Source organism: Carya illinoinensis, chromosome 14 (genome assembly GCF_018687715.1).
Source record: "Carya illinoinensis cultivar Pawnee chromosome 14, C.illinoinensisPawnee_v1, whole genome shotgun sequence".
Lineage (NCBI taxonomy): Eukaryota > Viridiplantae > Streptophyta > Magnoliopsida > Fagales > Juglandaceae > Carya > Carya illinoinensis.
In genome coordinates, this window is record NC_056765.1 from 18,421,014 (window position 1) to 18,432,137 (window position 11,124).

The 11,124-nt window shown below is 39.2% G+C and overlaps 1 non-coding gene across 1 annotated transcript; it reads right to left on the reverse strand.

The window, feature by feature from the left end:
• Positions 1–10,674: 10,674 nt before the first annotated feature.
• LOC122295276 lies at positions 10,675–10,781 on the reverse strand. The gene has a single exon (XR_006237935.1). It is a non-coding gene; the product is annotated as a small nucleolar RNA R71 (small nucleolar RNA).
• Between the last annotated feature and the right edge of the window lie 343 nt (positions 10,782–11,124).

Here is an 11,124-nt window from a genome sequence, read left to right on the forward strand (position 1 = left end):
TTAGCCTTTGTAATGTGGTGTTCAAACTAATCTGAAAGGTAATAGTGAATAGACTTAACCATTATTTACCTAAGATTATTTTAGATTCCCAATGTGCTTTTGTCAAGGGAAGGTTAATTTCTAATAATGTACTTATTGCATATGAGCTAGTTAACTACCTAAGGCACAAAAGGTATGGGAAAAAAGGGTACTTGTCCCTTAAATTGGATATGAGCAAGGCTTACGACCGGGTGGAGTGGAGTTTCTTAGAAAATATTATGCTCAAATTGGGTTTTGCTGAAGCTTTTGTACAGCTGATTATGAAATGCGTGACAACTGTCTCTTTCTCTGTTTTGATTAATGGTGAGCCTCATGGTCCTATTGTTCTCACTAGAGGGATTAGGCAGGGGGACCCTCTGTCCCCTTACCTTTTCCTCTTATGTTCGGAGGGACTCACTGCATTGCTGAAGGAAGCTAAACGCAAACAGCTTGTGAGGGGAGTGAAGCTCTGTCGAGGAGCCCCTGTTGTGAGCCACTTGCTGTTTACGGATGACAATATTATTTTCTACAAAGCCGATACACAAACCACTAGGCATATCCAAGGGGTGTTGCAAAAATATGAGTAGGCATCGGGACAAAAAGTGAATAAAGGAAAAACTGCTGTGGTCTTCTCAAAGAATGTGGGAGTGGTGCAACAAAGAGAATTGCTGAACTTGTGGGGGTTTAGAACCTTCCAACAATATGACAAGTACCTTGGGTTGCCAAACCTGGTTGGGAAATCCAAAACTCCTGCCTTCGCTGAAATAAAACAGAGAGTGTGAAATAAATTGCAAAGCTGGAAAGAGAAATTATTGTCACAAGGAGGAAGAGAAATCCTTATTAAAGCTGTAGCTTTATTGATCCCCACTTATGCTATGTCATGTTTTAAGATCCCTTTGACCTTATGCCACGAATTGGAAGGCTTGATGTCAAGATTTTGGTGGGGACAAAAAGGAAATGAGAAGAAGATGCATTAGTTAAGTTGGAGAAAGCTGTGTGCTTCAAAGTTCAGAGGGGGAATGGGCTTTAAAAATCTGCACTCCTTTAATTTGGCTTTATTGGCAAGCAAGGATGGAGATTAATACAGAAAGAAGGATCCTTACTGCATAGGATATATAAAGCTAAATATTTCCCAACTAGTTCTTTCTTCCAATCGAAGTTGGGACTGCACCCCTCTTATGCATGGAGGGGGATTTTTGAGGCAAAGAAATGGTTAAGAGAGGGATGTAGATGGTGTATAGGGTTTGGTGCATCTATTTCCATTTGGAGAGATTATTGGGTCCTTGGTTTTAGAGTACTAAGAAGAAATATAGGGGCTGGGCTGCCGGAATGCCAAGAGGATGCAACCGTGGATAGGCTTATCACCCAAGATACAAGAATGTGGAGGATTGATACTGTTAGAGCTCTCTTTAATCCAATGGTAGCTGATGAAATCCTAAAGATTAGAGTGCCTTTTGAGCCCTATGAAGACAAATGGATATGGACAGAGGAAGTTAATGGCTACTTCATGGTAAAGAGTGCCTATAGGCTATTCTAGGCACTTAGCTTGAGAGAAGTGGCAGAATCTTCCAACCAGGTCCAGGAAAACTACATGTGGAAGAGTTTATGGAAAATGCATGTGCCTCAAAAGATCAAGAACTTTGCATGGCGTGCTTGCAAAAATATTCTCCCTACCCTCACAAACTTGAGATACCGAAACATTGTGGTGGAAGGGGGCTGCAGTTTCTGTGGGGAAAGGGATGGAGGATGTTAACCATGCTTTGTTGTTTTGTCCTCAAATAGTAGAAACATGGAGATACCTTGGACCAGCAGGTTTACAGTTTCAACAACAGCAAAGTTTCAAGGAAAATGTGAGGATTGTACTGGATAATGGTAATGATGCTGATTTTACTCTCTTCTTTGTATTATGCTGGGGTATGTGGTATAGAAGGAACAAACTTAAGATGGAAAAGGAGATGGTAGTGCCTCTTGCAGCAGCTAATATGGCAATGTCCCTGCACAAGTCCTTTTCTGAGCTAAAGAATGTAAATGCAGCTGTTGCAAGGAGATCATATAGGTGGAAACCTCCACCACCCGAGTTCCTAAAACTAAATGTTGATGGGGCAACCTTCACAGAGTATAGAAAGGCCGGCATTGGGCTGATCCTGCGTGATAGTAATGGTATGTTTGTGATGGCAGCAACACTCTCAGAATTGGAAGTGCATGATCCATCTAGTATCGAGATGTTAGCTATATTGAGGGGATTGCAAATGTGTATTCCTCTGGGAATTCCTAAAATAATGGTAGAATCTGATTGCTTATTGATTGTTAATGAATTGCAGTTTTCACAGGATCCATCATCGGCAAATGGCAATTTAGTTATGGAAGTAAAAAATCTGATGAGTTGTTTTGATGAAGTACCTTTTGAGCATGTAAACCGAACATGTAATGGAGTGGCTCATGTTTTAGCTAGGTATGCTTGGAATGTGTTTGATGTTCAGATGTGGTGGGGTTCAGCCCCGGCTTTTGCTGGTCAAGCCTTATGGTTTGATCATGCTAATATGTAATTCTAATCTTGATATGAATGAAGTTCTACTTTGCTTATCAAAAAAATAGTGGGTGAGAGTGATTTGAGTACTCTATTATTTTGAATAATGAAGTTTGATTGGATTTGGTTGGGTGATACTAAGTAAGAGAAACAGTCATAATAGGGATCTTATGACTACCTCTTATTCCTATGACTGTTTGAATTATTATCAATTGTCAATTTTGTTTTCTCCTATTGTGTTTCCTAGGGAATTTAGTAAAGCCCATGTTAAAGAAAATGCTGCCTTTTTCTTGTTTTGGTTCTAAGGTGAAATTCAATTGATTTTGAGGTCTTACCTCTCTATATTGTTTCAAATGATTTAGGTAATTTTTGGGGGACTTGATTCAGGAAATGAGCAAAGAACACCCACCTGAGCCTCTAGATTTCGTATATTGGATTGTTGAGGTATACTCTCTCTCTCTCTCTCTCTCTCTCTCTCTCTCTCTCTCTCTCTCTCTCTCTCTCTCTCTCTCTCTCTCTCTCTAGTTTTGATAATTGTGGTCTTTTGCTTTCAAGTAGATCTTGTTTAATTTTTATGGGTTTCCCTGGGCATACAGTAGAATTATAGATTTGAGATTCTTGTGCATTGCTGGTAGTTGGTAAATTGATTCTTCAACCTTGATTGCTGGTTGGTGTACAGTAATTGAGTGTCAAAATTACTGGATTTATGACCATTTTATGTTTTAGTTTTAAGTTTGATTGGGATTTTGGGAATTGGTTGAAATTTCAGGATGATGTTGTTCATTATGTGAAATGGAGCGAGTATGAACGGGGAATTTAATTTTGGTTGATGGTCCTGATGCCATAACATATTATTCTACGAGTCCAATAACATAAAAGAAGGTTATGTTGATTTTGCTTAAAGTAACAAGAATAAACTATGTTTTTGGTCCCTGAATACACAATACATTCTACTGTAGTCCCCAGACTATAACGTTATAATAGATCTTGCTTTATAAATTTTGAGCAGTGTAGTCCATTCATCCAAAAAAATGGTGATTCACCAAAAAATGGATGACTGAAATGAGCCATGTCATCAATATTTTTGATGGACTGGTCATTGATTTGGACAAAAGGATTGTGTTTCTTACAATAAAGACTTGCACTTGAGAAGTTGGATTTTTTTTTTTTTTTAATTTTAAGGAAAACTTAGAATTTTTCCTATACGTTAAAACGGAGGAAGTACACTTGGTTCATGAATGTGAAAAGAAAGAAAGACTTTTATTTGCTCGGAAAGATTTAGGGAAAGTTTGTTAATATTCACGAGGGACTTGAGCTTCACACTGGTATCTTTAGTGTGGTGGAGCAGAAGAGGATTAGGATTATGTGTATCTTTAGTTTGGATTACTCCAATTGCCTAATGAAGGTTGGTATTGAGGTTTACATGCGTGGGTGTGTTTATATTAATTGGTCACTATAACTGCTATGCCTAATTATGTGGAATAATAAATTCTTTTTACTTATAAAAAGAAATGGTCACTGTAACTAGGAAAGGAACATTCCTTTTCGTGGTAATTCATTGTTATTGCAATGCCTGCAATGTGCATTCCCCGAAAATGGTATTAGGAAGTGTTATTTGTTAGATTGTTCGTTTGTTTGGCGAACCAGTGTAGTTATGGTTATTTTGTTATTTATAATAATTTTTAATAAAATGTTACCTATAGAGCTGAATCAAATTATTGATATTTGTGTATATAATATCATGCATGAAGTATCATTCATTGGAAATAACTGAACCAGTATATTCATGAGTTATACTTGAGAACCTTAATTTAAAATGTCTAGTGAGCCCATCTCCTTGAGCAATATGGAACCTTTGCTTTTGTATTGGTACCGAAATATTCCATTCTAGCACCTCAATCTGAACGGAATTCAAAACTTTGGTTTATATTACTGGAATTTCTTTTGTAAAATATTCTTGAATGCTTGAAGCATTATATTGTTGGGAAAAGCTTGGTTGGACAATCTCCTCTATTTGTACAAGAAAAAGAGACGGGAAATTTAGGTCTTAGATATGCCCTCCCTTTGTAGTAAGTTAGTAACAGATGGGAGTGTGAGGTTGTGGGTTCTAAACCCCACAGAGGAGTCCTCTCTTTGTAGAAATTAAAAAAGAGAGATAGAGTTTATGGATCTAATCACCACATATAGAGTTACAGTATGTATCTAATTTGTCCTTCTCAGAAACTTTTCCCTCCAAATTACTTGTACTCTTTGTGCTCGTTCTGCCCATATGGTTCATTTGAGATGGTGTTAATGTTAGTCTGTGTGGGATGTACATGTCTCTGCACCTATAAAAATGCAAGGCCTTTTGTTTCTGTAATGATACTTAAAGAAACATTATGTCAGGTGTGACATAGCGCTTTTCTGTAGAAACTTCTTCCAACGTTTTCATTTTTTTTCCCAATAACGTGCCATTTCTAATTCTTGACATATTGGTTTTTTAATTGTTGGTCCTCCTTAATGTACTGAATGTTTTTGTGGTCCAATTAACTTTGATATACCTGACAATGTTGAATAATTTGGAATGAAATGTCTTACATTTTGCTTTTAATGAAATGACTTATTGTCGGCATGTCATTTTCATATAGAAGACTATTGTATTAAACTAGTTATAGCTTCCGTAAGGTGAACTTGATGAGTTTTTTTTTTTAGAAAAGGTATTTCATGCATTAAAGCAAATGTTGAATACAAGGAGGATAGTCCTCAATTAGAATACACTCTTTTGAGCAAGTGAGGCCAAATTTAGCCAAATGATGAGCAAGTACATTGACTTCCCTAGGGACATATTGGATAGACCAGTGCCTTGTCCTAGAAAGCATGAGTTTGACATCTCTTAGGACTACTCCACTGGAACTCCAATTTTCTTCACTGTGTTGGACAACTTTTACCACTGCAAGAGAGTCTCCTTCAAGGATGATATCACTCAGACGCAGTTCAGCACAAAAGGAGATAGCTCTCCGAGCAGCTACTGCTTCACCTAGCGATGGATCAGGGTCCAGGTCCAGAGATGAACAAAGGGTCGCAACAACTTGTCCCTCTGAGTCCCTAACATCTAGGCTTCAAGATTTCTTTGAATGTACTTGCATGAGAACTCAGCTTTTGAATTCTTCTTGAACTCATCGACCACACGCCTTGAGCTGCACTACAAGACCATAGTGCATGGGAGATTGACTCAGGCTCTAGTAAACAAACTAGGCAAAGGGGTGACTTAACCATTTTTCTTTTGAATAGGTTGAGATTTGTGGCAAGTGACTCGATTGCTGCTCTCCAGAGGAATGATTTGGTAGCTTGAGTTGCCTTGATGCCCCACACTTTATTCCAAAAGCTTGAGGATGAAGTTTGGTCTGAGGATTGCCCCACTCTATTCTCTTTAATTGAGCCTTGTAGATGATAGGCACTCCTGACAGTGAACTTACCATTAGCTGAGCACCTCCAGGTCAACAAGTCATTGCTCCTACAAGGACTAATGGGTATCTTGCTGATCAATCCTGCCTCAGACTCAGGGAAAATTGCATATAGAAGAGGAAGGTCCCACTGCATAGAGTCTGGATTAATGAGTTTAGAAACCACTGCTTCTGCTTCCAGTATGTCAACAGGTGACTACACTTGATAGGATGAGGGATAAGGAATCCACTTGTCCTTCCAAATTCGAATCTTGCTCCCATTTCCAACTTTCCACATAAGTCCTTCTTTAAGAACTGGTCTTGTAGAGATGAAACTTTTCCACACATATGAGTCACTGTGTCTACAAATGGCTGATAGGAAATCTAAGTTAGGAAAGTATTTAGCTTTAAGAACTTGAGCAGCAAAAGAAGAGGGGTTTTGGATCACCCTCCAACCTTGTTTAGCTAATAGTGTGCTAAATTGAAAGATTCAAAATCCCTGAAGCCCAATCCACCATTTTGTTTTGATTTCCCTAGTGTTTGCCAACTCAACCAATGAGTTTTGGAACTATTTTCTTTTCAGCCCCACCAAAAGGAACGTAAGAGCTGGTTTACCCTTTTAAGGATGGTTTTGGGAAATTTGAAGATTCCCATACTATACGTGGGAATAGACTGCAAGACAGTTTTCAACAAAGTTTCTTTCCTAGCCTGAGACAGCATATTGATTTTCCAACTAGCCATTTTAGCTTTGATCCTATCCAGCACTGCGTTGAAGGCTTTGGCTTTACTTCTTCCCACATAAGAAGGTAGGCCCAGATATTTGTCAAAAGTTCCTGAAGCTTTAATTCCTGCAAGCTATAGGATGGCATGCTAGGTTTCAACCTTGGTATTACTGCTGAAGAAGATAGAAGATTTGTCAAGATTGCGTCTTTGCCCTAATGCTTGTTCATATTTGCTCAGTACTTGTTGCACTTTACTCCATTCTGTTGGGTTAGATTTGCAGAAAACTAAGCTGTCATCTGCAAAGAAAAGATGATTTACATCGATAGCCCCTCAGGCAGCTGGGATCCCTGATATGAGTCCCTACAACTCAGCTTGGTTAAGGTTGTGACTTAAGAATTTAGAGCATAGAAGGAATAAATATGGGGATAAGGGATCCCCTTGTCTGATTCCTCTAGAAGGAGCAAAGTAAGTTTGGGGTACACCATTGATTAGAAGTGAGTAATTAACAGTGGTAACACACTGCATTACCAGGTCCACCCATTTGCTCTCAAAACCCATTTTAAGCATTACTTTATTCATGAACTCCCATTCAATCCGATCATAGGCTTTACTCATATCAAGCTTTAGAGCCATGAAACCATTATGCTTCCCTTTCAACCTGGTTTGCATAGAGTGCAAAAGTTCGTAAGCAACAATCACATTGTCAGAAATCAGCCTCCCAGGAACAAAAGCACTCTGAGTAGGGGAGATAATCTTAGGCAGTATGAGTTTGAATCTATTTGCTATCACTTTAGAGATGATTTTATAGAAGACATTGCAGAGGCTAATGGGTCTGAAGTCTATTACAATCTGAGGGCATTTCTTCTTAGGAATCAGAGAAATGAATGTTTGGTTGATCTCTTTAAAACCCTTTTTGGTGTTAAGTGCTTCAAGAGCTGCTGCTATTACTTCATTTCCAATATTAGCCCAATGTTGATGATAAAAGGCCGCTGGGAAGCCATATGGGCCAGGAGATCCGAGGGGGTTCATGTCTTTGATGGCAGTGTCCACTTCCTGAGCAGAATAAGGCCTAGATAAAGACCAATTCATCTCTTTAAGAACTGAAGATGGAAAGGAGTGAAGAGCAACCTCTAGATTCCTCGGGTTAGATGAGGAGAACAATTTTTGGTAGAAGTCTTGGAAAGACTTGGCTATCTCCTCTCTCCTAGAGGCTAGAACACCATCTTCACTTTTAATTTGTTTGATAGTGTTCACTTTTTTCTTTTGAGAAGCACTCTTGTGAAAATATTTGGTATTCCTGTCTCCCTCCTGAAGCCATCTTTGCTTGGCTCTTTGCCTCCATTTCAGGTCTTCTTCTTCAAGATGTTCATCCACTTCTTTTTGTAAAGAGACAATTTGACTAGTAAACTGGCCAGTGTTAGCCGCTTGTAATACCCTTATCTTATCTCTCAGTTAGTTAAGTAGCCTCTTCTTGTTTCTGAAAGCTTCTTTGCTCCATACTTTCAGTTTATCCCTACAAGTTTTTAAGCCTTTTTGAGTGAAATCTAGTTTAGACCTTTGAGAGTAACCCTGCCTCCATGCAACTTTTACAATTTTAGCACACTCCTCTCTTTTCCCCCAAGCAACTTCATATCTAAAGATCTTCTGTTTTGGGTCTTCCATTTGGACTGGGTTCGAGCTTTGAATAAATAAAGGATTATGGTCTGAGCAAATTCCTGGTAGGACAAAAGACTGGTTTACTTCAAAAAGGTTTAGCCATTCATCATTAACAAATACCCTATCCAGTCGACATTTAGTGAATTCAGATCCTACCCTCTTATTACACCAGGTGAATTTTGATCCCTATGAAGCCAATGTCTGTAAGACCAGTGTCCAACAAAGCCAATCTAAAGTCTTCCATCTACTTAAAAGGATGGGTAGTGGATCCAAAATGTTCATCCTGATACCGAATTTCATTATAGTCCCCCATACATATAGCCAAGGATTATGGATTTTGGAATGAATAAGCCTAAGAAGGTCCCAGCTTTCATTTCTTCTTGAGGTTGCAGGCTGATGGCTTGCAAAAATTTCATATTGCAGATTTTACAAGTTCGCTCGAGCGGAGGCTTTTGGCCGCTCGAGCGAATTCAGGCAGATTCAAACGCTCGACTGCCGCTCGACAGGGAGCTCGAGCGGGTTGCTGAAAAACGAAGATCGCTCGAGCGGAGACATTGGCCGCTCGAGCGAAATCAGGCAGAGTCGAACGCTCGATGTGCGCTCGATAGGACGCTCGAGCGAAATCAGGCAGAGTCGAACGCTCGACGCGCGCTCGACACCCCGCTCGAGCGAACATCGTATTTTGACAGATTTTAGGTTTTCCGCCGTGGGACCATATAAAAAGCCATTCTTCACTCTAGAGCCGCGGTTTTTGACTGGAGAACACTCTTTGGGAGAGAAAAACATAGCTAGAGGGATTCAAATCATTTGTTTTGGAGACGGAATTCCAATTTATTGCACGTACGTTGGATTCATACACGAGCACGGACGGGAGAAAGGCGTTGAATCGTTCCCTTGAGCTTTTGACGACCAGTTGAGGCTGCAAGGAGGATTTTTCAGTGTTTATTTTCTTCTTCCCATCTTCTCAGAACAATTATGGTGAATTCGTTTATGTTGAATTCCAATTCTAGCATGAGCTAAATTTTCTTCTTTCTAGGAAAACGATGTAACCTAATTCCGAACTATGCTTGTTTGTCCATGCTAATTTAATGCAATTCTCTATTTGTTTATCTGATTTATTCTGAGTTTAATGCTTCTAATTAACTGGCCATTGATTAGATGATTATTAATCTTGTGATTTGCTATCGAAAGAGGGAATCATAGGGTAGATCTTGGATATTTCAGCATAGGTAAGTATAGAGATCGAAAGACTTGTATGAACCTGTGTAGTAATTAAATCATTGGTCTTATTGCGTTCTTGATTATTTAATTTGCATACTCTTGTGTGAATTGATAAACTAGAATCACTTCCAATTGACTATCGAAAGAGGCTTTTGGATGAATTAGAGTTTTGCTAATAGACAAAAGAGGTTTAAGTTAAATTAGCTGGATGAGAAAAGCATAGTGAAGAATTATGGTGAAATCGATTTCCTAGAAGGTTTCTTCCCCATTGAATTTGATCTTTGAAAGTCAGTTTTATTTTCTTTGCTTATTTCTCTTTGAGTTGATCTAAGTTTATTTGCAACTACAAAAACCTTAGCGATTCCTCTAGATAAAATTGAGATTAGTAAAATTTTGGTATTTGGCAAGAGTAAGGTACCAATCCCTGAGGACGATACTCTACTTATTACTTTACTATAAAACTACGATACTGTGCACTTGCAGTTTTGCACCGGTCAAGTTTTTGGCGCCGTTGCCGGGGATTGGTTTATTCTTATTCTTTTTGTCAATATCGATACAAAGTAATCTTGGTTTTAATTTAGAATTTTGTTTTAATTTGTTCTACAGGTGTGTTTTTGACATTGGATGCGCCGTACTAGATCTCGTGACATTATTCCTGTTGATCCGGAGATTGAAAGAACTCTTAGATCACTAAGAAGAAATAAGATACTAGTCATGGCTGAAGAAGATCGTGAGGTACTACCACGCACCTTGAAGGACTATGTACGGCCAGTTGTGAATGGAAATTACTCGAGCATAATGCGCCAGCCAATCAATGCCAACAACTTTGAGCTCAAACCAGCTTTGATTAGCATGGTGCAGCAGGCTCAATTCAGTGGATCACCACTTGATGATCCCAATATTCACCTGGCTATGTTCTTGGAGATTTGTGATACTGTGAAGATCAATGGTGTTACTGAAGACACCATTAGACTGAGATTGTTTCCCTTCTCTTTGAGGGACAAGGCTAGAGGTTGGCTACAATCTCTACAACCGGGAAGCATTGTTAGTTGGCAGGACATGGCTGAGAGGTTTCTTGCTAAATTTTTTCCTCCTGCCAAAACAGCCCAACTCAGGAGTGAGATTGGCCAATTCAAGCAAAATGATTTTGAGTCACTCTATGAAGCATGGGAAAGGTATAAGGACTTGATTCGACGTTGCCCACAACATGGATTGCCAGATTGGTTGCAAGTTCAGATGTTCTATAATGGGTTAAATGGGCAAACTCGAACTATAGTTGATGCTGCTTCTGGTGGAACTTTGATGTCGAAGACAGCTGAAGGTGCTACTGCACTTTTGGAAGAAATGGCCTCAAACAACTATCAATGGCCAACTGAGAGGACTTTGGCTAAGAAGGTTGCTGGAATTCATGACTTGGAGCCGATAGCAGCTCTTTCCGCTCAAGTAGCTACTCTATCTCATCAGATTTCAGCCTTGACAACTCAAAGGATACCACAAAGTACAGAATATGTTGCATCCACAAGCATGATAGTTCCAAGCAATGAGGCGAGTCAAGAA